General features: G+C 43.8%; 1 long non-coding RNA gene and 1 pseudogene across 1 annotated transcript; both read right to left on the bottom strand.

Annotated features, from left to right (window-relative positions):
- Positions 1 to 704: 704 nt before the first annotated feature.
- On the bottom strand, positions 705 to 10,091 carry LOC139539029 (uncharacterized). The gene is made up of 2 exons (XR_011667857.1): positions 4,528 to 10,091; positions 705 to 4,238 (listed from the first exon to the last, which is right to left on the bottom strand). It is a non-coding gene; the product is annotated as an uncharacterized lncRNA (long non-coding RNA).
- Positions 10,092 to 12,466: 2,375 nt separating this feature from the next.
- LOC139538273 (rab3 GTPase-activating protein catalytic subunit-like) overlaps positions 12,467 to 25,282 on the bottom strand; it is a 40,259-nt pseudogene continuing 27,443 nt past the window's right edge.

Genomic DNA, 25,282 nt, shown 5'->3' on the forward strand with positions numbered 1-25,282 from the left:
GCAAAAGCACTAGCCTATGTCAATCTACTATCCCCATCGTACAAAAGTTTCAGATTGAAACATTCTCTGTTTCACGGAAACATGGCTCTCTTGGGATATGTTGTCGGAGTCGGTACAGCCACAGGATTCTTCATAAGTCGCGCAGACAGAAATAAAAATCTTGAAATCATTGGCCACATTAATAAATGTATCAGTAGTCACTTTAATAATGCCACTTTAATAATGTTAACATATCTTACATACTCATCTCATGTGTATATACTGTATTTTATACCATCTTGCCTATGCCACGCTCGGTTATCGATCATCCATATATTTATATGTACATATTCATACTCCATCCCTTTAGATTTGTGTGTATTAGGTAGTTGTGGAATTGTAAGATTACTTGTTAGATATTAATGCACTGTCGGAACTAGAAGCACAAGCATTTCGCTACACTCGTGTTAACATCTACTAACCATGTGTATGTGACCAATAAAATGTGATTTGATTAGGCAAAAGGAATGGCAAATAAGTCTGGCTGCAAAACCGATTGGCAAACGTACTGCAAATTTCAAAATCATGTGACTAAATGAAATTGTTACGAATCCCTTTGGCTCTACAGTCTAGGGGGGATGGCAACGAGACCCATAACAACTCATGCAAATTATAACAGTGAAAAAGAAACAGTGAGAACGAATAAACACAGACAACATAAATCTACCATCAAACACTCATGGTTTATTTGTAAACGCACGGTAATGGGGGAGCGGGAAAAGGGGCTGAGCTGGACGCAAGGAAAGAAATTATAAGTATTCAAAAACACCCCTAATCTAGACTAGCCTACTTCAAAAACAACTAACTAACTAACCAAAAAATACAGTGGGTGGTCCGCCCAGTTCTAACTAGTGTTCTTAAACAAAGTATTCCTACGGGTAATGTATGCCCATTGGCGACTTGTCTTGGTACCCCCTTTTCCCACCATCAAACAAACAGTCAAACACCATAACAAAACAATTCTCACAGGGTAACGGACAAAGTGACATGTAGTTGCAAAAACAAGAGATCTACAGAGAGATGCATGACAGAGAGATTGAGCTCTAGAGAAAACAACTGAGTGGGTTTTTAAACCAAGAGAAAGGGGATGTGATTGGGTAATGGAAACAGGAGGAGGTGTGTCTTCTGATTAACGACTGATTGGTGACTGAGTGGGGAATGATTATTTCCACCTGTGAGGGGAGAAGGAAAGAAAATAAATACACACACAGGATACACACACACACACACACACACACACAGGATACCTGTATCCATAACAGAAATACAAAGAAAAGGAAATGACACTATTAAACAAAGATAAATGACAATGGATGAGTGTAAAAAGCTTTGGAGCACCTTCAATGACATTTTGGGAAAAAAGGCAAACTCAGCTCCATCATTCATTGAATCAGATGGCTCATTCATAACAAAATTGACTGAGATTGCCAACTACTTTAATGATTTTTTCATTGGCAAGATAGCAAATTTAGGGATGACATGCCAGCAACAAACTACACATCCAAGTATATCTGATCCAGTTATGAAAGACAATAATTGTAATTTTGTATTCCGTAAAGTGAGTGTGGAAGGGGTTAAAAAAGTATTGTTGTCTACCAATAATGACAAGCCACCAAAGTCTGACAACATGGGTGGAAAATTACTGAGGATAGCAGCGGACGATATTGCCACTCCTATTTGCTATATCTTCAATGTAAGCCTACTAGAAAGTGTGTGCCCTCAGGCCTGGAGGGAAGAAAAAGTCATTCCGCTACCTAAGAATAGTAAAGCACCCTTTACTAGCTCAAATAGTCGACGAATCAGCTTGTTACCAACCCTTAGTAAAGTTGTAGATTATTTTTTTTGACCAGATACTGTGGCTTGCGAAAGTATTCACCCCCTTGGCAGTTTCCCAATTTTGTTGCCTTACAACCTGGAATTAAAATTTTGTTTTTAAAAATGTTTTTATCATTTGATTTACACAACATGCGTACCACTTTGAAGATGCAAAATATTTTTCATTGTGAAACAGACAAGAAATAAGACAAAAAAACAGAAAACTTGAATGTGTATAACTATTCACCCCCCCAAAGTCAATACTTTGTAGAAGCACCTTTTACAGCAATTACAGCTGCAAGTTTCTTGGGGTATGTCTCTATAAGCTTGGCACATCTAGCCACTGGGATTTTTGCCCATTCTTCAAGGCAAAACTGCTCCAGCTTCTTCAAGTTGGATGGGTTCCGCTGGTGTACAGCAAATCTTTAAGTCATACCACAGATTCTCAATTGGATTGAGGTCTGGGCTTTGACTAGGCCATTCCAAGACATTTAAATGTTTCCCCTTAAACCACTTGAGTGTTGCTTTAGCAGTATGCTTAAGGTCATTGTCCTGCTGGAAGGTGAACCTCCGTCCCAGTCTCAAATCTCTGGAAGACAAACAGGTTTCCCTGAAGAATTTCCCTGTATTTAGCGCCATCCATCATTCCTTCAATTCTGACCAGTTTCCCAGTCCCTGCCAATGAAAAACACCCCCACAGCATGATGCTGCCACTACCATGCTTCACTGTGGGGATGGTGTTCTCAGGGTTCACCGATCGCTGCAGCTGTACATAGTCCATCTGTAAACAGCCCACCCAATTTACCTACCTCATCCCCTTACTGTTTTTATTTATTTACCTTTCTGCTCTTTTGCACACCAGTATCTCTACTTGCACATGATCATCTGATGATTTATCACTCCAGTGTTAATCTGCTAAATTGTAATATTCGCTCCTATGGCCTATTTATTGCCTACCTCACTTCTCCACAACGTTGTCCCTGACCTGTTTGGAGAGCTCCTTGGTCTTCATGGTGCCGCTTGTTTGGTTTTGCCCCTTGCTTAGTGGTGTTGCAGACTCTGGGGCCTTTCAGAACAGGTATATACTGTATATACTGATATCATGTGACAGATCATGTGACACAGATGGACTTTATTGAACTAATTATGTGACTTCTGAAGATAATTGGTTGCACCAGATCTTATTTAAGGCTTAATAGCAAAAGGGGGTTAATAAATATGCACATACCACTTTTCCGTTTTACATTTTTTTCATTTCACTTCACCAATTTGGACTATTTTGTGTATGTCCATTACATGAAATCCAAATAGAAATCCATTCAAATTACAGGTTGTAATGCAACAAAACAGGAAAAACGCCAAGGAGGGGGGGGGGGGGGGGGTTTGAATACTTTTGCTAGGCACTATGCAATGCTATTTTACAGTAAACAAATTGACAACAGACTTTCAGCACCCTTATAGGGAAGGACATTCAACAAGCACAGCACTTAGACAAATGACTGATGATTGTCAGAGAAGTTGATGTTAAAAAGATTGTGGGGGCTGTTTTGTTAGACTTTAGGGCAGCTTTTGACATTGTTGATCATAATCTGTTGGTGGAAAAACGTATATGTTATCAATCAAATCAAATCAATTTTATTTTATATAGCCCTTCGTACATCAGCTAATATCTCGAAGTGCTGTACAGACACCCAGCCTAAAACCCCAAACAGCTAGTAATGCAGGTGTAGAAGCACGGTGGCTAGGAAAAACTCCCTAGAAAGGCCAAAACCTAGGAAGAAACCTAGAGAGGAACCAGGCTATGAGGGGTGGCCAGTCCTCTTCTGGCTGTGCCGGGTGGAGATTATAACAGAACTATGCCAAGATGTTCAAAAATGTTCATAAATGACAAGCATGGTCAAATAATAATCATGAATAATTTTCAGTTGGCTTTTCATAGCCGATCATCAAGAGTTGAAAAACAACAGGTCTGGGACAGGTGGCGGTTCCATAACCGCAGGCAGAACAGCTGAAACTGGAATAGCAGCAAGGCCAGGCGGACTGGGGACAGCAAGGAGTCACCACGGCCGGTAGTCCCGACGTATGGTCCTAGGGCTCAGGTCCTCCGAGAGAAAGAAAGAGAGAAGGAGAAAATTAGAGAGCGCCAAGATTTTCAAAATGTTCATAAATGACAAGCATGGTCAAATAATAATCAGGAATAAATCTCAGTTGGCTTTTCATAGCCGATCATTAAGAGTTGAAAACAGCAGGTCTGGGACAGGTAGGGGTTCCGTAACCGCAGGCAGAACAGTTGAAACTGGAATAGCAGCAAGGCCAGGCGGACTGGGGACAGCAAGGTGTCATCATGCCCGGTAGTCCTGACGTATGGTCCTAGGGCTCAGGTTCTCAGAGAGAAAGAGAGAACGAGAGAATTAGAGAGAGCATACTTAAATTCACACAGGACACTGGATAAGACAGGAGAAGTACTCCAGGTAACCAACTGACCCTAGCCCCCCGACACATAAACTACTGCAGCATAAATACTGGAGGCTGAGACAGGAGCGGTCAGGAGACACTGTGGCCCCATCCGAAGAAACCCCCAGACAGGGCCAAACAGGAAGGATATAACCCCACCCACTTTGCCAAAGCACAGCCCCCGCACCACTAGAGGGAAATCCTCAACCACCAACTTACAATCCTGAGACAAGGCCGAGTATAGCCCACAAAGGTCTCCACCACAGCACAAACCAAGGGGGGGCGCCAACCCAGACAGGAAGATCACGTCAGTAACTCAACCCACTCAAGTGACGCACCCCTCCTAGGGACGGCATGAAAGAGCACCAGCAAGCCAGTGACTCAGCCCCTGTAACAGGGTTAGAGGCAGAGAATCCCAGTGGAGAGAGGGGAACCGGCCTGGCAGAGACAGCAAGGGCGGTTCGTTGCTCCAGAGCCTTTCCGTTCACCTTCACACTCCTGGGCCAGACTACACTCAATCATATGACCTACTGAAGAGATAAGTCTTCAGTAAAGACTTAAAGGTTGAGACCGAGTCTGCGTCTCTCACATGGGTAGGCAGACTGTTCCATAAAAATGGAGATCTATAGGAGAAAGCCCTGCCTCCCGCTGTTTGCTTAGAAATTCTAGGGACAATTAGGAGGCCTGCGTCTTGTGACCGTAGCGTACGTATTGGTATGTACGGCAGGACCAACTCGGAAAGATAGGTAGGAGCAAGCCCATGTAACGCTTTATAGGTTAACAGTAAAACCTTGAAATCAGCCCTTGCCTTAACAGGAAGCCAGTGTAGGGAAGCTAGCACTGGAGTAATATGATCAAATTTCTTGGTTCTAGTCAGGATTCTAGCAGCCGTATTTAGCACTAACTGAAGTTTATTTAGTGCTTTATCCGGGTAGCCGGAAAGTAGAGCATTGCAGTAGTCTAACCTAGAAGTAACAAAAGCATGGATTAATTTTTCTGCATCATTTTTGGACAGAAAATTTCTGATTTTTGCAATGTTACGTAGATGGAAAAAAGCTGTCCTTGAAACAGTCTTGATATGTTCGTCAAAAGAGAGATCAGGGTCAAGAGTAACGCCGAGGTCCTTCACAGTTTTATTTGAGACGACTTTACAACCATCAAGATGAATTGTCAGATTTAACAGAAGATCTCTTTGTTTCTTGGGACCTAGAACAAGCATCTCTGTTTTGTCCGAGTTTAAAAGTAGAAAGTTTTCAGCCATCCACTTCCTTATGTCTGAAACACAGGCTTCTAGCAAGGGCAATTTTGGGGCTTCACCATGTTTCATTGAAATGTACAGCTGTGTGTCATCCGCATAGCAGTGAAAGTTAACATTATGTTTTCGAATAACATCCCCAAGAGGTAAAATATATAGTGAAAACAATAGTGGTCCTAAAACGGAACCTTGAGGAACACCGAAATGTACAGTTGATTTGTCAGAGGACAGACCATTCACAGAGACAAACTGATATCTTTCCGACAGGTAAGATCTAAACCAGGCCAGAACTTGTCCGTGTAGACCAATTTGGGTTTCCAGTCTCTCCAAAAGAATGTGGTGATCGATGGTGTCAAAGGCAGCACTAAGGTCTAGTAGCACGAGGACAGATGCAGAGCCTCGGTCTGACGCCATTAAAAGGTCATTTACCACCTTCACAAGTGCAGTCTCAGTGCTATGATGGGGTCTAAAACCAGACTGAAGCATTTCGTATACATTGTTTGTCTTCAGAAAGGCAGTGAGTTGCTGCGCAACAGCTTTTTCTAAAATTTTTGAGAGGAATGGAAGATTCGATATAGGCCGATAGTTTTTTATATTTTCCGGGTCAAGGTTTGGCTTTTTCAAGAGAGGCTTTATCACTGCCACTTTTAGTGAGTTTGGTACACATCCGGTGGATAGAGAGCTGTTTATTATGTTCAACATAGGAGGGCCAAGCACAGGAAGCAGCTCCTTCAGCAGTTTAGTAGGAATAGGATCCAGTATGCAGCTTGAAGGTTTAGAGGCCATGATTATTTTCATCATTGTGTCAAGAGATATAGTACTAAAACACTTAAGTGTCTCTCCCGATCCCAGGCCCTCGCAGAGCTGTGCAGATCCAGGACAGCTAAGCCCTGGAGGAATACGCAGATTCAAAGAGGAGTCCGTAATTTGCTTTCTAATGGTCATGATCTTTTCCTCAAAGAAGTTCATGAATTTATTACTGCTGAAGTGAAAGCCATCCTCTCTTGGGGAATGCTGCTTTTTAGTTAGTTTCGCAACAGTATCAAAAAGAAATTTTGGATTGTTCTTATTTTCCTCGATTAAGTTGGAAAAGTAGGATGATCGAGCAGCAGTGAGGGCTTTTCGGTACTGCACGGTACTGTCTTTCCAAGCTAGTCGGAAGACTTCCAGTTTGGTGTGGCGCCATTTCCGTTCCAATTTCCTGGAAGCTTGCTTCAAAGCTCGGGTATTTTCTGTATACCAGGGAGCTAGTTTCTTATGACAAATGTTTTTCGTTTTTAGGGGTGCAACTGCATCTAGGGTATTGCGCAAGGTTAAATTGAGTTCCTCAGTTAGGTGGTTAACTGATTTTTGTCCTCTGACGTCCTTGGGTAGGCAGAAGGAGTCTGGAAGGGCATCAAGGAATTTTTGTGTTGTCTGAGAATTTATAGCACGACTTTTGATGCTCCTTGGTTGGGGTCTGAGCAGATTATTTGTTGCGATTGCAAACGTAATAAAATGGTGGTCCGATAGTCCAGGATTATGTGGAAAAACATTAAGATCTACAACATTTATTCCATGGGACAAAACTAGGTCCAGAGTATGACTGTGGCAGTGAGTAGGTCCAGAGACATGTTGGACAAAACCCACTGAGTCGATGATGGCTCTGAAATACTTTTGGAGTGGGTCTGTGGACTTCTCCATGTGAATATTAAAATCACCAAAAATTAGAATATGATCTGCTATGACTACAAGGTCTGATAGGAATTCAGGAAACTCAGAGAGGAACGCTGTATATGGCCCAGGAGGCCTGTAAACAGTAGCTATAAAAAGTGATTGAGTAGGCTGCATAGATTTCATGACTAGAAGCTCAAAAGACGAAAACGCCATTTTTTTTTTTGTAAATTGAAATTTGCTATCGTAAATGTTAGCAACACCTCCGCCTTTGCGGGATGCACGGGGGATATGGTCACTAGTGTAACCAGGAGGTGAGGCCTCATTTAACACAGTAAATTCATCAGGCTTAAGCCATGTTTCAGTCAGGCCAATCACATCAAGATTATGATCAGTGATTAGTTCATTGACTATGACTGCCTTTGAAGTGAGGGATCTAACATTAAGTAACCCTATTTTGAGATGTGAGGTATCACGATCTCTTTCAATAATGGCAGGAATGGAGGAGGTCTTTATCCTAATAAGATTGCTAAGGCGAACACCGCCATGTTTAGTTTTGCCCAACCTAGGTCGAGGCACAGACACAGTCTCAATGGGTATGGCTGAGCTGACTACACTGACTGTGCTATTGGCAGACTCCACTAAGCTGGCAGGTTGGCTAACAGCCTGCTGCCTGGCCTGCACCCTATTTCATTGTGGGGCTAGAGGAGTTAGAGCCCTATCTATGTTGGTAGATAAGATAAGAGCACCCCTCCAGCTAGGATGGAGTCCGTCACTCCTCAGCAGGTCAGGCTTGGTCCTGTTATGGCTTTACACCCCCTGCTACATTGCGGATAAAGAGTTTCCTGTCTAACAGAACACAGAGGGTGTTCTTTAATGGAAGCCTCTCCAATATAATCCAGGTAGAATCAGGAATTCCCCAGGGCAGCTGTCTAGGCCCCTTACCTTTTTTCAATCTTTACTAACAACATGCCACTGGCTTTGAGTAAAGCCAGTGTGTCTAAGTATGCAGATGACTAAACACTATACACGTCAGCTACTACAGAAACTGAAATGACTGCAACACTTAACAAAGAGCTGCAGTTAGTTTCAGAATGGGTGGCAAGGAATAAATTAGTCCTAAATATTTCAAAAACTATTTGGGACAAATCATTCACTAAACCCTAAATCTCAACTAAATCTTTTAATAAATAATGTGGAAATTGAGCAAGTTGAGGTGACTAAACTGCTTGGAGTAACCCTGGATTGTAAACGGTCAAAATATATTGATGGTCAAAATATATTGATACAACAGTAGCGAAGATGGAGAGAAGTCTGTCCATAACTAAGCACTGCTCTACCATCTTAACAGCACTATCAACAAGGCAGGTCCTACAGGCTCTAGTTTTGTCACACCTGGACTACTGTTCAGTCGTGTGGTCAGGTGCCACAAAAGAGGGACTTGGGAAAATTGCAATTGGCTCAGAACAGGGCAGCACGGCTGGCCCTTGTATGTACAATAACATTAATAATATGCATGTCAATCTCTCCTGGCTCAAAGTAGAGGAGAGATTGACTTCATCACTACTTGTATTTGTGAGAGGTATTGACTTGTTTAAAGCACAGAGCTGTCTGTTTAAACAACTAGCACACAGCTCAGATACCCATGCATACCCCACAAGACATGCCACCTGAGGTCTCTTCACAGAACAGACTATGGGAGGCGCACAGTACTACATAGAGCTATGACTACATGGAACTCTATTCCACATCAGGTAACTGATGCAAGCAGTGGAATCAGATTTAAAAAACAGATAAAAATACACCTTATGGAACAGCGGGGACTGTGAAGCAACACAAACATAGGCGCAATTCCTGACATTTAATCATAGTAAAAATTCCCTGTCTTAGGTCAGTTAGGATCACTACTATTATTCTGACATTTCACATTCTTAAATAAAGTGGAGAGAACGATTTATTTAGCTTTTATTTCTTTCATCACATTCCCAGTGGGTCAGAAGTTTACATACACTCAATTAAGTATTTGGTAGCATTGCCTTTAAATTGTTTAACTTGGGTCAAACGTTTCAGGTAGCCTTCCACAAACTTCCCACAATAAGTTGGGTGAAATTTGGCCCATTCCTCCTGACAGAGCTGGTGTAACTGAGTCAGGTTTGTAGGCCTCCTTGTTCACACATGCTTTTTCAGTTCTGCCCACACATTTTCTAAGGGATTGAGGTCAGGGCTTTGATATGGCCACTCCAATACCTTGACTCTGATGTCCTTAAGCCATTTTGCCACAACTTTGGAAGTATGCTTGGGGCCATTGTCCATTTGGAAGACCCATTTGCGACCAAGCTTTAACTTCCTGACTGATGTCTTGAGATGTTGCTTCAATATATCCAAATAATTTTCCTACCTTATGATGCCATCTATTTTGTGACGTGCACCAGTCCTTCCTGCAGCAAAGCACCCCCACAACATGATGCTGTCACACCTGCACACCGTTTATATATTTATTTGTTTTGCTGTTAATCAATTGTTTTCCTTTCGTGCCAATAAATTAAACAACATTTTTATTAAAACAAAAAGTAGTCTGTGTTTAATTTCATTATGTATTAAAACCACAGGATTTCGTCAGTGGTTAGAAGGGAGAATTGGGCTTCCCGGGAAAATGTTGTCCGAGGTTGCAACAGCAACAAAGGGAGGCGGGGCTTGGCGAAGGGTCAAATGTGTTGGTTAGAGGCAACTCTGCATTTTAATGACACTGCTCTTAATCCAACGCAGGGTAATTCGTTATTTTTGTATGAGTCGGTGATGAGATTCCGGAAACGCAATCTGAATTGGTATACCCTAATGACACACAACCCTTCAGGCTCTGTTGCACAGGGATAGAACAAACGACACAGCGCCGCGCTCCTTCAGGCTCTGTTGCACAGGGATAGAACAAACGGGACAGCGCCACGCTCCTTCAGGCTCTGTTGCACAGGGATAGAACAAACGACACAGCGCCACGCTCCTTCAGGCTCTGTTGCACAGGGATAGAACAAACGGGACAGCGCCACGCTCCTTCAGGCTCTGTTGCACAGGGATAGAACAAACGACACAGCGCCACGCACCTTCAGGCTCTGTTGCACAGGGATAGAACAAACGGGACAGCGCCACGCTCCTTCAGGCTCTGTTGCAAAGGGATAGAACAAACGGGACAGCGCCACGCTCCTTCAGGCTCTGTTGCACAGGGATAGAACAAACGGGACAGCGCCACGCTCCTTCAGGCTCTGTTGCACAGGGATAGAACAAACGGGACAGCGCCACGCTCCTTCAGGCTCTGTTGCACAGGGATAGAACAAACGACACAGCGCCACGCACCTTCAGGCTCTGTTGCACAGGGATAGAACAAACGACACAGTGCCACGCTCCTTCAGGCTCTGTTGCACAGGGATAGAACAAACGACACAGCGCCACGCTCCTTCAGGCTCTGTTGCACAGGGATAGAACAAACGACACAGCGCCACGCTCCTTCAGGCTCTGTTGCACAGGGATAGAACAAACGACACAGCGCCACGCTCCTTCAGGCTCTGTTGCACAGGGATAGAACAAACGGGACAGCGCCACGCTCCTTCAGGCTCTGTTGCACAGGGATAGAACAAACGACACAGCGCCACGCTCCTTCAGGCTCTGTTGCACAGGGATAGAACAAACGACACAGCGCCACGCTCCTTCAGGCTCTGTTGCACAGGGATAGAACAAACGACACAGCGCCACGCTCCTTCAGGCTCTGTTGCACAGGGATAGAACAAACGACACAGCGCCACGCTCCTTCAGGCTCTGTTGCACAGGGATAGAACAAACGACACAGCGCCACGCACCTTCAGGCTCTGTTGCACAGGGATAGAACAAACGACACAGCGCCACGCACCTTCAGGCTCTGTTGCACAGGGATAGAACAAACGGGACAGCGCCACGCTCCTTCAGGCTCTGTTGCACAGGGATAGAACAAACGGGACAGCGCCACGCTCCTTCAGGCTCTGTTGCACAGGGATAGAACAAACGTGACAGCGCCACGCTCCTTCAGGCTCTGTTGCACAGGGATAGAACAAACGGGACAGCGCCACGCACCTTCAGGCTCTGTTGCACAGGGATAGAACAAACGACACAGCGCCACGCTCCTTCAGGCTCTGTTACACAGGGATAGAACAAACGACACAGCGCCACGCTCCTTCAGGCTCTGTTGCACAGGGATAGAACAAACGGGACAGCGCCACGCTCCTTCAGGCTATGTTATACAGGGATAGAACAAACGACACAGCGCCACGCTCCTTCAGGCTCTGTTGCACAGGGATAGAACAAACGGGACAGCGCCACGCTCCTTCAGGCTCTGTTACACAGGGATAGAACAAACGACACAGCGCCACGCTCCTTCAGGCTCTGTTGCACAGGGATAGAACAAACGACACAGCGCCGCGCTCCTTCAGGCTCTGTTACACAGGGATAGAACAAACGACACAGCGCCACGCTCCTTCAGGCTCTGTTATACAGGGATAGAACAAACGACACAGCGCCACGCTCCTTCAGGCTCTGTTGCACAGGGATAGAACAAACGGGACAGCGCCACGCTCCTTCAGGCTCTGTTGCACAGGGATAGAACAAACGACACAGCGCCACGCTCCTTCAGGCTCTGTTATACAGGGATAGAACAAACGACACAGCGCCACGCTCCTTCAGGCTCTGTTGCACAGGGATAGAACAAACGGGACAGCGCCACGCTCCTTCAGGCTCTGTTGCACAGGGATAGAACAAACGGGACAGCGCCACGCTCCTTCAGGCTCTGTTGCACAGGGATAGAACAAACGGGACAGCGCCACGCACCTTCAGGCTCTGTTGCACAGGGATAGAACAAACGACACAGCGCCACGCTCCTTCAGGCTCTGTTACACAGGGATAGAACAAACGGGACAGCGCCACGCTCCTTCAGGCTCTGTTGCACAGGGATAGAACAAACGGGACAGCGCCACGCTCCTTCAGGCTCTGTTGCACAGGGATAGAACAAACGACACAGCGCCACGCTCCTTCAGGCTCTGTTGCACAGGGATAGAACAAACGGGACAGCGCCACGCTCCTTCAGGCTCTGTTGCACAGGGATAGAACAAACGACACAGCGCCACGCTCCTTCAGGCTCTGTTGCACAGGGATAGAACAAACGGGACAGCGCCACGCTCCTTCAGGCTCTGTTATACAGGGATAGAACAAACGACACAGCGCCACGCTCCTTCAGGCTCTGTTGCACAGGGATAGAACAAACGACACAGCGCCGCGCTCCTTCAGGCTCTGTTACACAGGGATAGAACAAACGACACAGCGCCACGCTCCTTCAGGCTCTGTTGCACAGGGATAGAACAAACGGGACAGCGCCACGCTCCTTCAGGCTCTGTTATACAGGGATAGAACAAACGACACAGCGCCACGCTCCTTCAGGCTCTGTTGCACAGGGATAGAACAAACGGGACAGCGCCACGCTCCTTCAGGCTCTGTTGCACAGGGATAGAACAAACGACACAGCGCCACGCTCCTTCAGGCTCTGTTGCACAGGGATAGAACAAACGACACAGCGCCGCGCTCCTTCGGGCTCTGTTGCACAGGGATAGAACAAACGGGACAGCGCCACGCTCTTAAGATGTCGCAGAGTGACTTCCTTGTGGTGATGATCTTGACTGCAATCAGAGGAGTGTGGAATATAGAAGCACTGCTGTCGTCTACCTACCTAAGAGGACAACTTAGTGGAGCAGCAAAAAAAATGTCAATCAGAAAATGAATTCCAAACTAAATCGGTGCACCTGGAGTTTACCCAAAAGAGCTGGCTGGCTGGCGGCAGACGGATGAAGGACGCAGTGCTATAGGCTAGATGATGACCGACCTTCCAAGGCCCAGCAAGGTTCCCCTGAACTCAGTTTAAACTCTCAGCGAGGGGACCCGTGGCAGGGAGGGGAGGGACACCTGTGTGTGTGTGTGTGTGTGTGTGTGTGTGTGTGTGTGTGTGTGTGTGTGTGTGTGTGTGTGTGTGTGTGTGTGTGTGTGTGTGTGTGTGTGTGTGTGTGTGTGTGTGTGTGTGTGTGTGTGTCTCATAGCAGGGACACCTTGTGTTCTGACCTACTTCTACCAGCGCTGTGTGGTGATTGGCTGAAACAGGGACAAACAGGCAGAGTGTGTAGTGAACCTGGGAGGGGTCAGTTCTCTGAGCTGGCAGCCCTGAGCTTCAGGACAGGTGGAGCTGTCATTCACTGAGTCTCAGTCTAGCAGCTCAAAATGGAAAAGTATTACCTGTCACAGTCAGATGCCTTTTTCACCTAGTGATATAAAAAAAATTAATGCCCCTAAAAAACAACAAATCCCTTTGAAAAAATGGCCTATGTGGCATCAATATGAGTCAGAAACATTTATTCTAGTGTAAAAATGTACTACAAAGTCAGTCAGTCTTGTCTAAAATGGAATTTGGAACCTGAGTGCATCACAATGAGTACATGAAGGTTGGGTTTGGATTACAATTATGTCAACAATTCATGCCCCTTTTTGCCTATTAACACGTGGTGGCACTGAGTTTTCTGGGAAAAGACTGGGTGAGTTCGCTTTGCAGGACCCAGTGCCCCGGGCGGGCGGAGACCACTGGAACATCTTCCCCAGACAGTGGTTAGTAATTGCCTTTGCTTTGGAAATAGCTACTCTACTGAAAATGTGATTCCATAAAGTTGTTCAACGATCATGGGCAGATGGCCAGGATATGGATTCAATTCGACTAGCTTCTACTTAGGCTGTCAACTGTCAAACCTGAGACTGGTGTGTTGTTGGTAAAGTAGCAGAATTTTGTTCATAGCAAGCTAGCTAGCTACATGTCATTATTTAATAGTCTAGTATCATAGCAGCATAGCCAATGATACTGTGACGTAACTAGTTAAATACATAGCCTCTACCTAACACGTTAAGTGAGAAGATTTGTATAGCTAATGTTGCACCTGAAGACAAGTTTGATTCCTGCTAGCTAATGTTAGCTAACTAGCTAGCTTATAAGCAATCAAACCCAATGACATGCTTGATGCATGCTACCAGCTTTCATTCAATAATGTTTCAACACGAACTGGCTGACTACGGTCCTTGTTTGTTGTGATTGAATGGCAAAGACACACCCAAGAAACACCCACATCAAACCACACCCCCAAGACAACCCTTGTTTGCCTTCTGTCATGGCCGCTAGCATTTCTTAATGAGCATTGATGAAAAACAAGGCCAAATCAGGAAGTGCAGTTGACGTTTAAATCATAGTCAGTGATTGACAATGCACAATGGCTTTGGATAGAAGCTGCCCTTAGGCACAGCTCATCCTCCCCAAACCCTAACCTTGGGGTGAAAAAATCCTAACTGAACTTATCCTACCCAAATTCTACTGCCTGACAACTCAAAGTGAATTCATTCGCTGCTCTAAGTTCGCTACATACTTCAGTCTGAGACTGCAATCGTTGAAGTCATTTGTGGTGATGTCAGGGGTGTTGTACAAAACAAATTCATCAGCAATTGGATCATCTCTAACCAATCAAAGTATCAAAAGTAATGACGAATGTCAAAATGCCGCTTTACCCACGTGTATTCTGGCTCTTGTCCAAATCCAGATTCATTGCAGAGAAAAACTAACATCCGTGGGCATGGCATAGCGTTTGGCCGGAGCAAGGAGTTTGGGTAGCCAGGCAACAAATCCTAACCTTGGGGGGAAAACCCCAAACTAAACGTATCCTCCCCAAACACAGCTTATCCTCCCCAAATCCTAACCTTCATTGGAAAAATCCCAAACTCAGTTTATTCTCCCCAAATCCTTGGTGGGAAAAAACCCAAACTGAACTCAAGTCAATATTGACGGGCAACTTCATCCTACTTCTGTTCGGTGCTCACCGATGCCTACCTTCTCAGCATACTAGACAATGCTTTCTCTGTTCATTAAGTTACAATGGACAATACTATTCTAAATGCTCCTATGTCCATACCTTCTCAGCCTCCTTGGTGTCGTCAAACAGGCGTCTCTGTCTGCGAGCAGGGGTGGTCTTGGCTGTGGCTCACGCCTCCATCCACATGTTCCCCGGGATCTTCATCCTGGCACTCAGGTCGCCCCTGACCACCGTGTCCCCGCTCTCATCCACCACCTCCTCCTTAACGTAGTCCCTGGGGGAGTACCACCGCACAAAGTCCTCCAGGGTACAGCCCGGATTCGCTGCCTGACACAGAAACAGACACAGGCAGGCATGTCAATGTTTCCTTATGTTTCAGAGCTCTACACAGTCAATACAGTGCCTTCAGAAAGTATTCATACCCCCATATTTTTGTTGGGTTATAGCCTGAATTCAAAATGGATTAACTATTTGTTTTCTTCTCACCCATCTACACACAATAACCATAATGACAAAGTGAAAACATGTTTTTTTAAATGTTTGCACATTTACTGAAAATGAAATACAGAAACATCTAATTTATATAAGTATTCACACCCCAGAGTCAATACTTTGTAGAATAACCTTTGGCAGCTATTACAGCTGTCAGTCTTACTGGGTATGTCTCTAAGAGCTTTGGATTGTGCAACATTTGCCCATTATATTCTTCACAATTCTTCATGCTCTGTCAAATTGTTTGTTGATCATTGCTAGACAACCAATTTTTAGGTCTTGCCATAGAGTTTTAAGTAGATTTAAGTCAAAACTGTAACTCGGCCACTCAGGAACATTCACTGTCTTCTTGGTAAGCAACTACAGTGTAGATTTGGACTTGTGTTTTAGGTTATTGTCCTGCTGAAAGGTTCATTAATCTCTGTGTCTGGTGAAAAAGCAGACAACCAGGTCTTTATCCTGAAAAACTCCCTAGTCCTTAACGATTACAAGCATACCCATAACATGATGCAGCCACCACTATGCTTGAAAATATGGAAAGTGATACTCAGTAATGTGTTTTAATACCCATGCAACTTATGTGACTTTTTAGGATACTTATTGAGTCAAGACATTTCAGCTTTTTATTTTGTATTAGTTTGTAAAAAATTCTAAAAACATAATTCCACTTTGGCATTATGGGGAATTGTGTGTAGGCCAGTGACACAAAATCTCAATTGAATCAATTTTAAAATCAGGCTGTAACACAACAAAATGTGGAACAAGTCAAGCGGTGTGAATACTTTCTGAAGGCACTATAAGTTTGGTACAGAGGAGACCGCTCCATTTCAGTGAAGCAACAGTAGATGGATTGATGACAATGAGTCTAAAGCATGAATAACTGAGACAGGAGCTCTCCTCAGTAGCCTGGGGGCCCAGGGCAGGACAGACAGAGACACAGACAGACAGGAGGCTTCTCCTCTGCTGCTGTCCCCCTACGGAAGAAGTGTGTGTCTGTGTTTGTGTGTGCATGTGACGCGTGTGTTTGTATACATGCATCGGCGTGTGTGTGCGCAACACACCGAGTTGAGGAGGGGGCTGGTATGTGCTGCATGGCTGTCATATTACCCACCATTCATCAGCGGTCCATCCTCCCTACTCTGCACCAGCAGGGACTGGGATAATTAAGCTAAAATGCCAGATTATGCTTGGCTAAGCACAATTACATACAGAGCCGGTTGGCCACGGCCCCGAGACAGCTCACACTAAATTTAGAGGCCATTCTAAATCAACTAATCGCTATACCTGAGTACACAACATTCTTCTTCCTCTAGTTTATAACCTTCCCTCCCTCCCTCCCTCTCTTGTCAGCTGTTGTTGGAGCTCAGAGAGGACAGAAGAAGAAGAGGTTGAGAAGAACATACTCCAAAGTAGAGCATTTAGTGGGCCAGTTAAAAACAGACCGGGGTAATGCGACAAAAAGTTGCGACTGTGCCCCCCGACAGAACACTATTTGTCAGCGTTTGTTACCATTGGGAACAAAGGGGGTGGAGCCGGAAGTCCCATCAGAGACGTTTAAAGATGGTGACCTGATGTTCCGAACCTCTTGGGTCCAACAGCTTGGAGTTAGCAGGTGAGGCTGAATGCTACTCAGCAGGAAGATGTGGTATGGTGACAACAGAGATGAATTCAGCTTTTTTTGGCCTGTTTCTATAACTTTAAGGGAGCTATTAAATGTAACTTGGCTAAATTAATTCAATATGCATGCATATTGTAGAGCTGTTTTGTAGATTTGTCCTCATGACAAAGGAAGGAAATTGACTTTAATCATCAAAAGCATTTTCAGTACCAGTCAAAAGTTTGGACACACCTACTCATTCAAGGGTTTTTCTTTATTTTTACTATTTTTACTAATAATAGTGAAGACATCAAAACTATGAAATAACACATATGGAATCATGTAATAACCAAAAAAAAGTTTTAAACAAATCCAAAACTATTTTATGAGTAGTCACCCTTTGCCTTGATGATAGATTTGCACACTCTTGGCATTCTCTCAACAAGATTCATGAGGAATGCTTTTCAAACAGTCTTGAAGGAGTTCCCACATATGCTGAGCACTTGTTGGCTGCTTTTCCTTCACTCTGCGGTCCAACTCATCCCTAACCATCTCAATTGGGTTGAGGTCGGCTGATTATGGAGGCCATGTCATCTGATGCAGCACTCCATCACTCTCCTTCTTGGTCAAATAGCCTTTACACGGCCTGGAGGTGTATTTTGGGTGATTGTCCTATTGAAAAACAATTTATAGTCTCACTAAGCATTTATAGTCTCACTAAGCATTTAAAGTCTCACTCAGCACAAACCAGATGGGATGGTGTATCGCTGCAGAATGCTGTGGGGTAGCCATGCTGGTTAAGTGTCACCAGCAAAGCACCCCCACACCATCACACCTCCTCCTCCATGCTTTATGGTGGGAACCACACATGCGGATATCATCCGTTGACCTACTCTGCGTCTCACAAAGACACAGCGGTTGGAACCAAAAATCGCAAATTTGGACTCATCAGACCATTGGACAGATTTCCGGTCTAATGTCCATTGCTCGCGTTTCTGGCCCAAGCAAGTCTCTTCTTATTATTGGTGTCCTTTAGTAGTGGTTTCTTTGCAGCAATTTGACCATGAATGTCTGATTCACGCAGTCTCCTCTGAACAGTTGATGTTGAGATGTGTCTGTTACTTGAACTCTGTGAAGCATTTATTTGGGTTGCAATTTCTGAGGCTGGTACCTCTAATGAACTTATCCTTTGCAGCAGCGGTAACTCTGGGTCTTCCTTTCCTGTGGTGGTCCTCATGAGAGCTAGTTTCATCATAGCGCTTGATGGTTTTTGTGACTACACATGAAAAAACTTTCAACGTTCTTAATTTTCCACATCGACTGACCTTCATGTCTTAAAGTAATGATGGACTGTCGTTTCTCTTTGCTTATTTGAGCTGTTCTTGACATAATATGGACTTGGTCTTTTACCAAATAGGGCTATCTTCTGTATACCACCTCTACCTTGTCACAACATAACTGATTGGCTCAAATGCATCAACTTCTTATTGCTGGGATCCCGTTAATGGGATCGATTTGACAACAGCCAGTGAAAGTGCAGGGCGCCAAATTCAAAGCAACAGAAATCTCATAATTAAAATTCCTCAGACATACAAGTATTTTACACCATTTTAAAGATAAACTTGTTGTTAATCCCACCACAGTGTCCGATTTCAAAAAGGCTTTACGACGAAAGCACAACATATCATTATGTTAGGTCAGCACCTATTCACAGAAAAACACAGCCATTTTTCCAGCCAAAGAAAGGAGTCACAAAAAGCATAAATAGAGATAAAATTAATCACTAACCTTTGATGATCTTCATCAGATGACATTCATAGGACTTCATGTTACACAATACATGTATGTTTTGTTCGATAAAGTTCATATTTATATCCAAAAATCTCAGTTTAAATTGGCGCGTTATGTTCAGTAATGTTTTGCCTCGAAAACATCCGGTGATTTTGCAGAGAGCCACATCAATTTACAGAAATACTCATAATAAACATTGATAAACCTCTCGTTAATGCAACCGCTGTGTCAGATTTAAAAAAAACTTTACGGAAAAAGCACACCATGCTATAATCTGAGTACAGCGCTCAGAGCCCAAAACAACCATAAAGATATCCGCCATGTTGTGGAGTCAACAGATGTCAGAATAGCATTATAAATATTAACTTACCTTTGATGACCTTCATCAGAATGCACTCCCAGGAATCCCAGTTCAACAATAAATGTTTGATTTGTTCCATAAAGTCCATCATTTATGTCCAAATACCTCGTTTTTGTTCGCACGTTCAGTACACAATCCAAACTCACGACGCGCGGGCAGGTCCATGCGAAAGTTCAGACGAAAAGTCATATTACAGTTCGTAGAAACATGTCAAACGAAGTATAGAATCAATCTTTAGGATGTTTTTAACATAAATCTTCAATAATGTTCCAACCGGAGAATTCCTTTGTCTTCAGAAATGCAATGGAACGCAAGCTAACTCTCTCACGTGAACGCGCCTGGTCAGCTAATGGCACTCTGCCAGAGCCCTGACTCAAAGAGCCCTCATTCCCCACTCCTTCACAGTGGAAGCATCAAACAAGGTTCTAAAGACTGTTGACATCTAGTGGAAGCCTTAGGAAGTGCAATATGACCAATATCCCACTGTATCTTCGATAGGCAAAGAGTTGAAAACCTACAAACCTCAGATTTCCCACTTCCTGGTTGGATTTTTTCTCAGGTTTTTGCCTGCCATATGAGTTCTGTTATACTCACAGACTTCATTCAAACAGTTTTAGAAACTTCAGAGTGTTTTCCATCCAAATCTACTAATAATATGCATATATTAGCAACTGGGCATGAGTAGCAGGCAGTTTAGTCTGGGCACCTTATTCATCCAAGCTACTCAATACTGCCCCCAGCCATAAGAAGTTAAGGAAAGAAATTCCACAAATTAACTTTTAACAAAGCAAACCTGAAATACATTCCAGGTGACTACCTCATGAAACTGGTTGAGAGAATGCCAAGAGTGTGCAAACCTGTCATCAAGGCAAAGCGTGGCTACTTTGAAGAATCTCAAATATATTTTGATTTGTTTCTCACTTCTTTGGTTACTACATGATTCCATATGTGTCATTTTATAGTTTTGATGTCTTCACTATTACGCTTTGCCTTGATGACAGGTTTGCACACTCTTGGCATTCTCTCAACCAGTTTCATGAAAATAGTAAAAATAAAGAAAAACCCTGGAATGAGTAGGTGTTTACATTTGTTGACTGGTACTGTATGTGTTGAGTTTTCTAGGTCCTGTGTGGCTCAGTTGATAGAGCATGGCGCTTGCAATGCCTTCGATTCCCAAAGGGGACCAGTATGAAAAAGTACCTAAATGTATACACTCACTACTGCAAGTCGCTCTGGATAAGAGTGTCTAGTAAATTGTAAGATGTATTAACACTAATACTGTTACTGGCATAACATCAACCACTATTATTCAACACTATGGAGGTACTTCCAAAATGGAAATTATTTTAAGTGCATTTAGTACTAAAACAGACATCGCTACAGTACATCAGCTAAATTAGACCTCAATCAAATGTCCAATTGCACACCCAACATAATATCTAATACGAAGCATTTCATTGATATCGATAACACAATTAGCATGCCCTCCACTGTGCCACTATGAGAGATGAGGGAGATTGTGAGAATCTAATCAAACGCCCCCCAGTCTAACACACTGACTGACCGAAAGGCCTGAGACCACTAATAGGCTCCTGTGCCACTCACCCAGTCTGGGTGGCAGTGAGTGTGTGTGTTTTTGTGCTTCTCTGTGTGTGTGCGCGTGTCTCTCTTGGTGCGTTTGTGTGTGTGTGTGTGTGCGTACGTGTTTGTGTATGCCAGCGTGTGTGTACTGTATGTCGGTCTAGTTGTCAGTGTGGGTGTGTGAGGAGTTGTCTAGTTGTCAGGGTGTGGGTGTGTGAGTGTCCTCACCTTAAAAGACTCCATGTCTGAGAGCAGACAGGCACTCTGCATGCGAGCGCGGAGGTGGACACCCTCGGCTGACGTGCCCAGTTTGGCCAACACCTCCGACTGCTCCTCCAGCAGGTCCTCTGCCATGGGCGCTGGCTCCTATGGAGTGGGAAAGAGGACATTCAGGGTTTCAGTGTGTTTGAGGGGGTTAATTGTGTGTAAGAAGTAGCATGGGTGTGTGTGTGTTGCTTTTCGAGACACGGAAGCCGGAAACCAACCCTAAACATGTAACTATATGTTCCAGGAAATACAACACAGTACTTATTAGTGTGTGCGTATGACACTAGGTTTGGCCCTGTCAGTTACTCTGAGCAGGACAGAGGACAGACTGACAGCTTGTCAGATTCATTAGGGCCCTGTGGAACACTGGAACACCTGAGGCACCCACAACCCTCTGCCAGAACACCCACAACCCCCTACCAAACCCCCATCAGCCCTGGCTAATGAACACTGCTTCTGTCTGGTAGAGCCATGTCCACAGTCCACAGTCCTGTCTAGTCTCCATGTTCCTAAAGGGCAACTGAACACTGCACAATGTTCGCTAAAGTCTGTCTCGGTTCCACAACTGGTAAGGCAAGTCATGATCACAGCCACTCAGGTTCATAAATCAAATGGTTATTTGAATTAACACAAAAGACTGACTGTAGAGGGGGTCGGCCGAACTTGCCTGATGAGTTCCCTTGCTCGAGATTTGACAACTTGTGTTAGCTCCCAGGGCTAAAGAACAGGCTTTAGCTCAGAGGGCTAACACTGTTGTGAGTCACACAGAAAACACAGGTTCAATCCCCAGAGAGTTATGTACAAGATTCACTAGTTCAGATAAAGCTGTTAAAAGGAAAGTCCCTCATTTCATAGAGAATAAAAAGGAATTCTGATTCTGCAGCCTGGCCAGGTCCTACTAATCACCCCAAACAGGCACCCAAAACAATGACTAACAGCCCCCCGACCCCAAAAAAAACAAAAGTACCCAGAACAACTGCAAACAACCCCAAACAGGTACACAAAAAACCCTAAAGTACCAAAAACAACCACAAACAGGTACCCCCAAACAACAAAAGTAGCCAAAACAGTAGCCAAAAACAACCCAAATCAACCACAGACTGCAGATTTTTCACATAGTCGGCCCGGGGATTCGAACCAGTGACCTTTCATTTACTGGCCCAACCGCTAGGCTACCAGGCACCCCACTATTATCACATTGTGGTTGTTTTGGGTACTTTTGGGTTGTTTTGGGATACCTGTTTGTGGTTGTTTTGGGTACTTTTGGGTTGTTTTGGGTACCTGTTTGTGGTTGTTTTGGGGTACTTTTGGGTTGTTTTGGGGTACCTGTTTGTGGTTGTTTTGGGGTACTTTTAGGTTGTTTTGGGGTACCTGTTTGTGGTTGTTTTGGGGTACTTTTGGGTTGTTTTGGGTACCTGTTTGTGGTTGTTTGGGGTACTTTTGGGTTGTTTTGGGTACCTGTTTGTGGTTGTTTTGGGTACCTGTTTGTGGTTGTTTTGGGTACTTTTCGGTTGTTTTGGGGTACTTTTCGGTTGTTTTGGGGTACTTTTGGGTTGTTTTGGGGTACTTTTGGGTTGTTTTGGGTACTTGTTTGTGGTTGTTTTGGGGTACTTTTCGGTTGTTTTGGGTACCTGTTTGTGGTTGTCTTGGGGTACCTGTTTGTGGTTGTTTTGGGTACTTTTCGGTTGTTTTGGGTACTTTTCGGTTGTTTTGGGTACCTGTTTGTGATTGTTTTGGGTACTTTTTGGTTGTTTTGGGTACTTTTCGGTTGTTTTGGGATACTTTTGGGTTGTTTTGGGGTACCTGTTTATGGTTGTTTTGGGTACTTTTGGGTTGTTTTGGGTACCTGTTTGTGGTTGAATTGGAGTACTTTTGGGTTGTTTTGGGTAGGGCTGCGCAATATCCATATCGCAAAAGCCTGCGATGTTTTGAAACACTATTCAGCTGCGTGTAACATCTATTCAAATATATACTGAACAAAAATATAAATGCAACAAATTCAAATATTTTACTGAGTTACAGTTTATATAAAGGAAATCAGTCAATTGAAATACATTCATTAGGTCCTAATCTATGGATTTCACGACTGCTCCACATCCGGTATCTTGAGTAAGGAGAAATGCTCACTAACAGGGATGTAAACAAATTTGTGCACAAAATTTGAGTGAAATAGATTTCTAGATCTTTTTATTTCAGCTCATGAAACACCCTTTACATGTTGCGTGTATATTTTTGTTCGGTGTAATGAAGGTCCCCTGGAAACACTGACCACGAGCATTTCGCTACTCCCGCAATAACATCTGCTAAACACGTGTATGTGAACAATACATTTGATTTGGTTCCTGGTATCCTGTCAGAACCATTCCTATACCTGTGTTTTTTATTCATTGTCATGCTAAACAACACCATATAATTGTACACGATAAGGCGTGTTAAAATATTTTCGCACAGCTCTGCTGTAGTTGTAGCCGAGTACCGTAGAATGCTTCTCAACCAATCACAATGCTTGTTTTGACCAACCCGTTGTATAAATATGCCATTTAGCAGACCCATTTGTGACCAAGCTTTAACTTCCTGACTGATGTCTTAAGATGTTGCTTCAATATATCCAAATAATTTTCCTGCCTCATGATGCCATCTATTTTGTGAAGTGCACCAGTCCCTCCTGCAGCAAAGCACCCCCACAACATGATGCTGCCACCCCCGTGCTTCACGGTTGAGAGGGTATTCTTCGGCTTGCAAGCCTCCCCCTTTTTCTTCCAAATATAACGATGGTCATTATGGCTAAACAGTTCTATTTTTGTTTCATCAGACCAGAGGGCATTTCTCAAAAAAGTACAATCTTTGTCCCCATGTGCAGTTGCAAACCTTAGTCTGGCTTTTTTATGGCGGTTTTGGAGCAGTGGCTTCTTCCTTGCTGAGCGGCCTTTCAGGTTATGTCGATATAGGACTCGTTTTTACTGTGGATACAGATACTTTTGTACCTGTTTCCTCCAGCATCTTCACAAGGGCCTTTGCTGTTGTTCTGAGATAGATTTTCACTTTTCGCACCAAAGTACATTCATCTCTAGGAGACAGAACACGTCTCCTTCCTGAGCGGTATGACGGCTGTGTGGTCCCATGATGTTTATACTTGCGTACTATTGTTTGTACAGATGAACATGGTACCTTCAGGCGTTTGGAAATTGCTCCCAAGGATGAACCAGACTTGTTGAGGTCTACAATTTCTTTCTCTGAAGGCTTGGATGATTTTTAGATTTTCCCATGATGTCAAGCAAAGAGGCAGTGAGTTTGAAGGTAGGCTTTGAAATACATCCACAGGTACACCTCCAATTGACTAAAATGATGTCAATTAGCCAATCAGAAGCTTCTAAACCCATTACATAATTTTCTGGAATTTTCCAAGCTGTTTAAAGGCACAGTCAACTTAGTGTATGCAAACTTCTGAACAACTGGAATTGTGATACAGTGAATAATAAGTGAAATTATCGGTCTGTAAACAATTGTTGGAAAAATGACTTGTGTCATGCACAAAGTTGATGTACTAACCAACTTGCCAAAACTATAGTTTGTTAACAAGAAATTTGTGGAGTGGTTGAAAAACGAGTTTTAATGACTCCAACCTAAGTGTATGTAAACTTCCGACTTCAACTGTATGTATGTGTATATATATATATATATATATATAGTTCCAGTCAAAAGTTTGGACACACCTACTCATTCCAGGGTTTCTTTATTTGTACTATTTTCTACATTGTAGAATAATAGTGAAGACACCAAATCTATTAAATAACACATTTGGAATTATGTAGTAAAAGTTTTTCATTATTTGTCTACTCTTGCTCTCATATACACTAGACTGATTTTCAGGACCTCGAGCTTGGCTTAGTGTGATGAAACCATTCATATTATACCTGTGTTTGAAGGGATAGTTCACCCAACAACCGTATTCCCTATTTAGTGCACTACTTTTAACCAGAGCCCTATGGGCCCTGTTCAAATGTGTGCACTGTATAGGGTATAGGGAGCTATTTAGTACGCAGAAGAGTTTGGAGGTATAAATAGTGGAG

This window comes from Salvelinus alpinus, chromosome 14, assembly GCF_045679555.1.
Source record: "Salvelinus alpinus chromosome 14, SLU_Salpinus.1, whole genome shotgun sequence".
Lineage (NCBI taxonomy): Eukaryota > Metazoa > Chordata > Actinopteri > Salmoniformes > Salmonidae > Salvelinus > Salvelinus alpinus.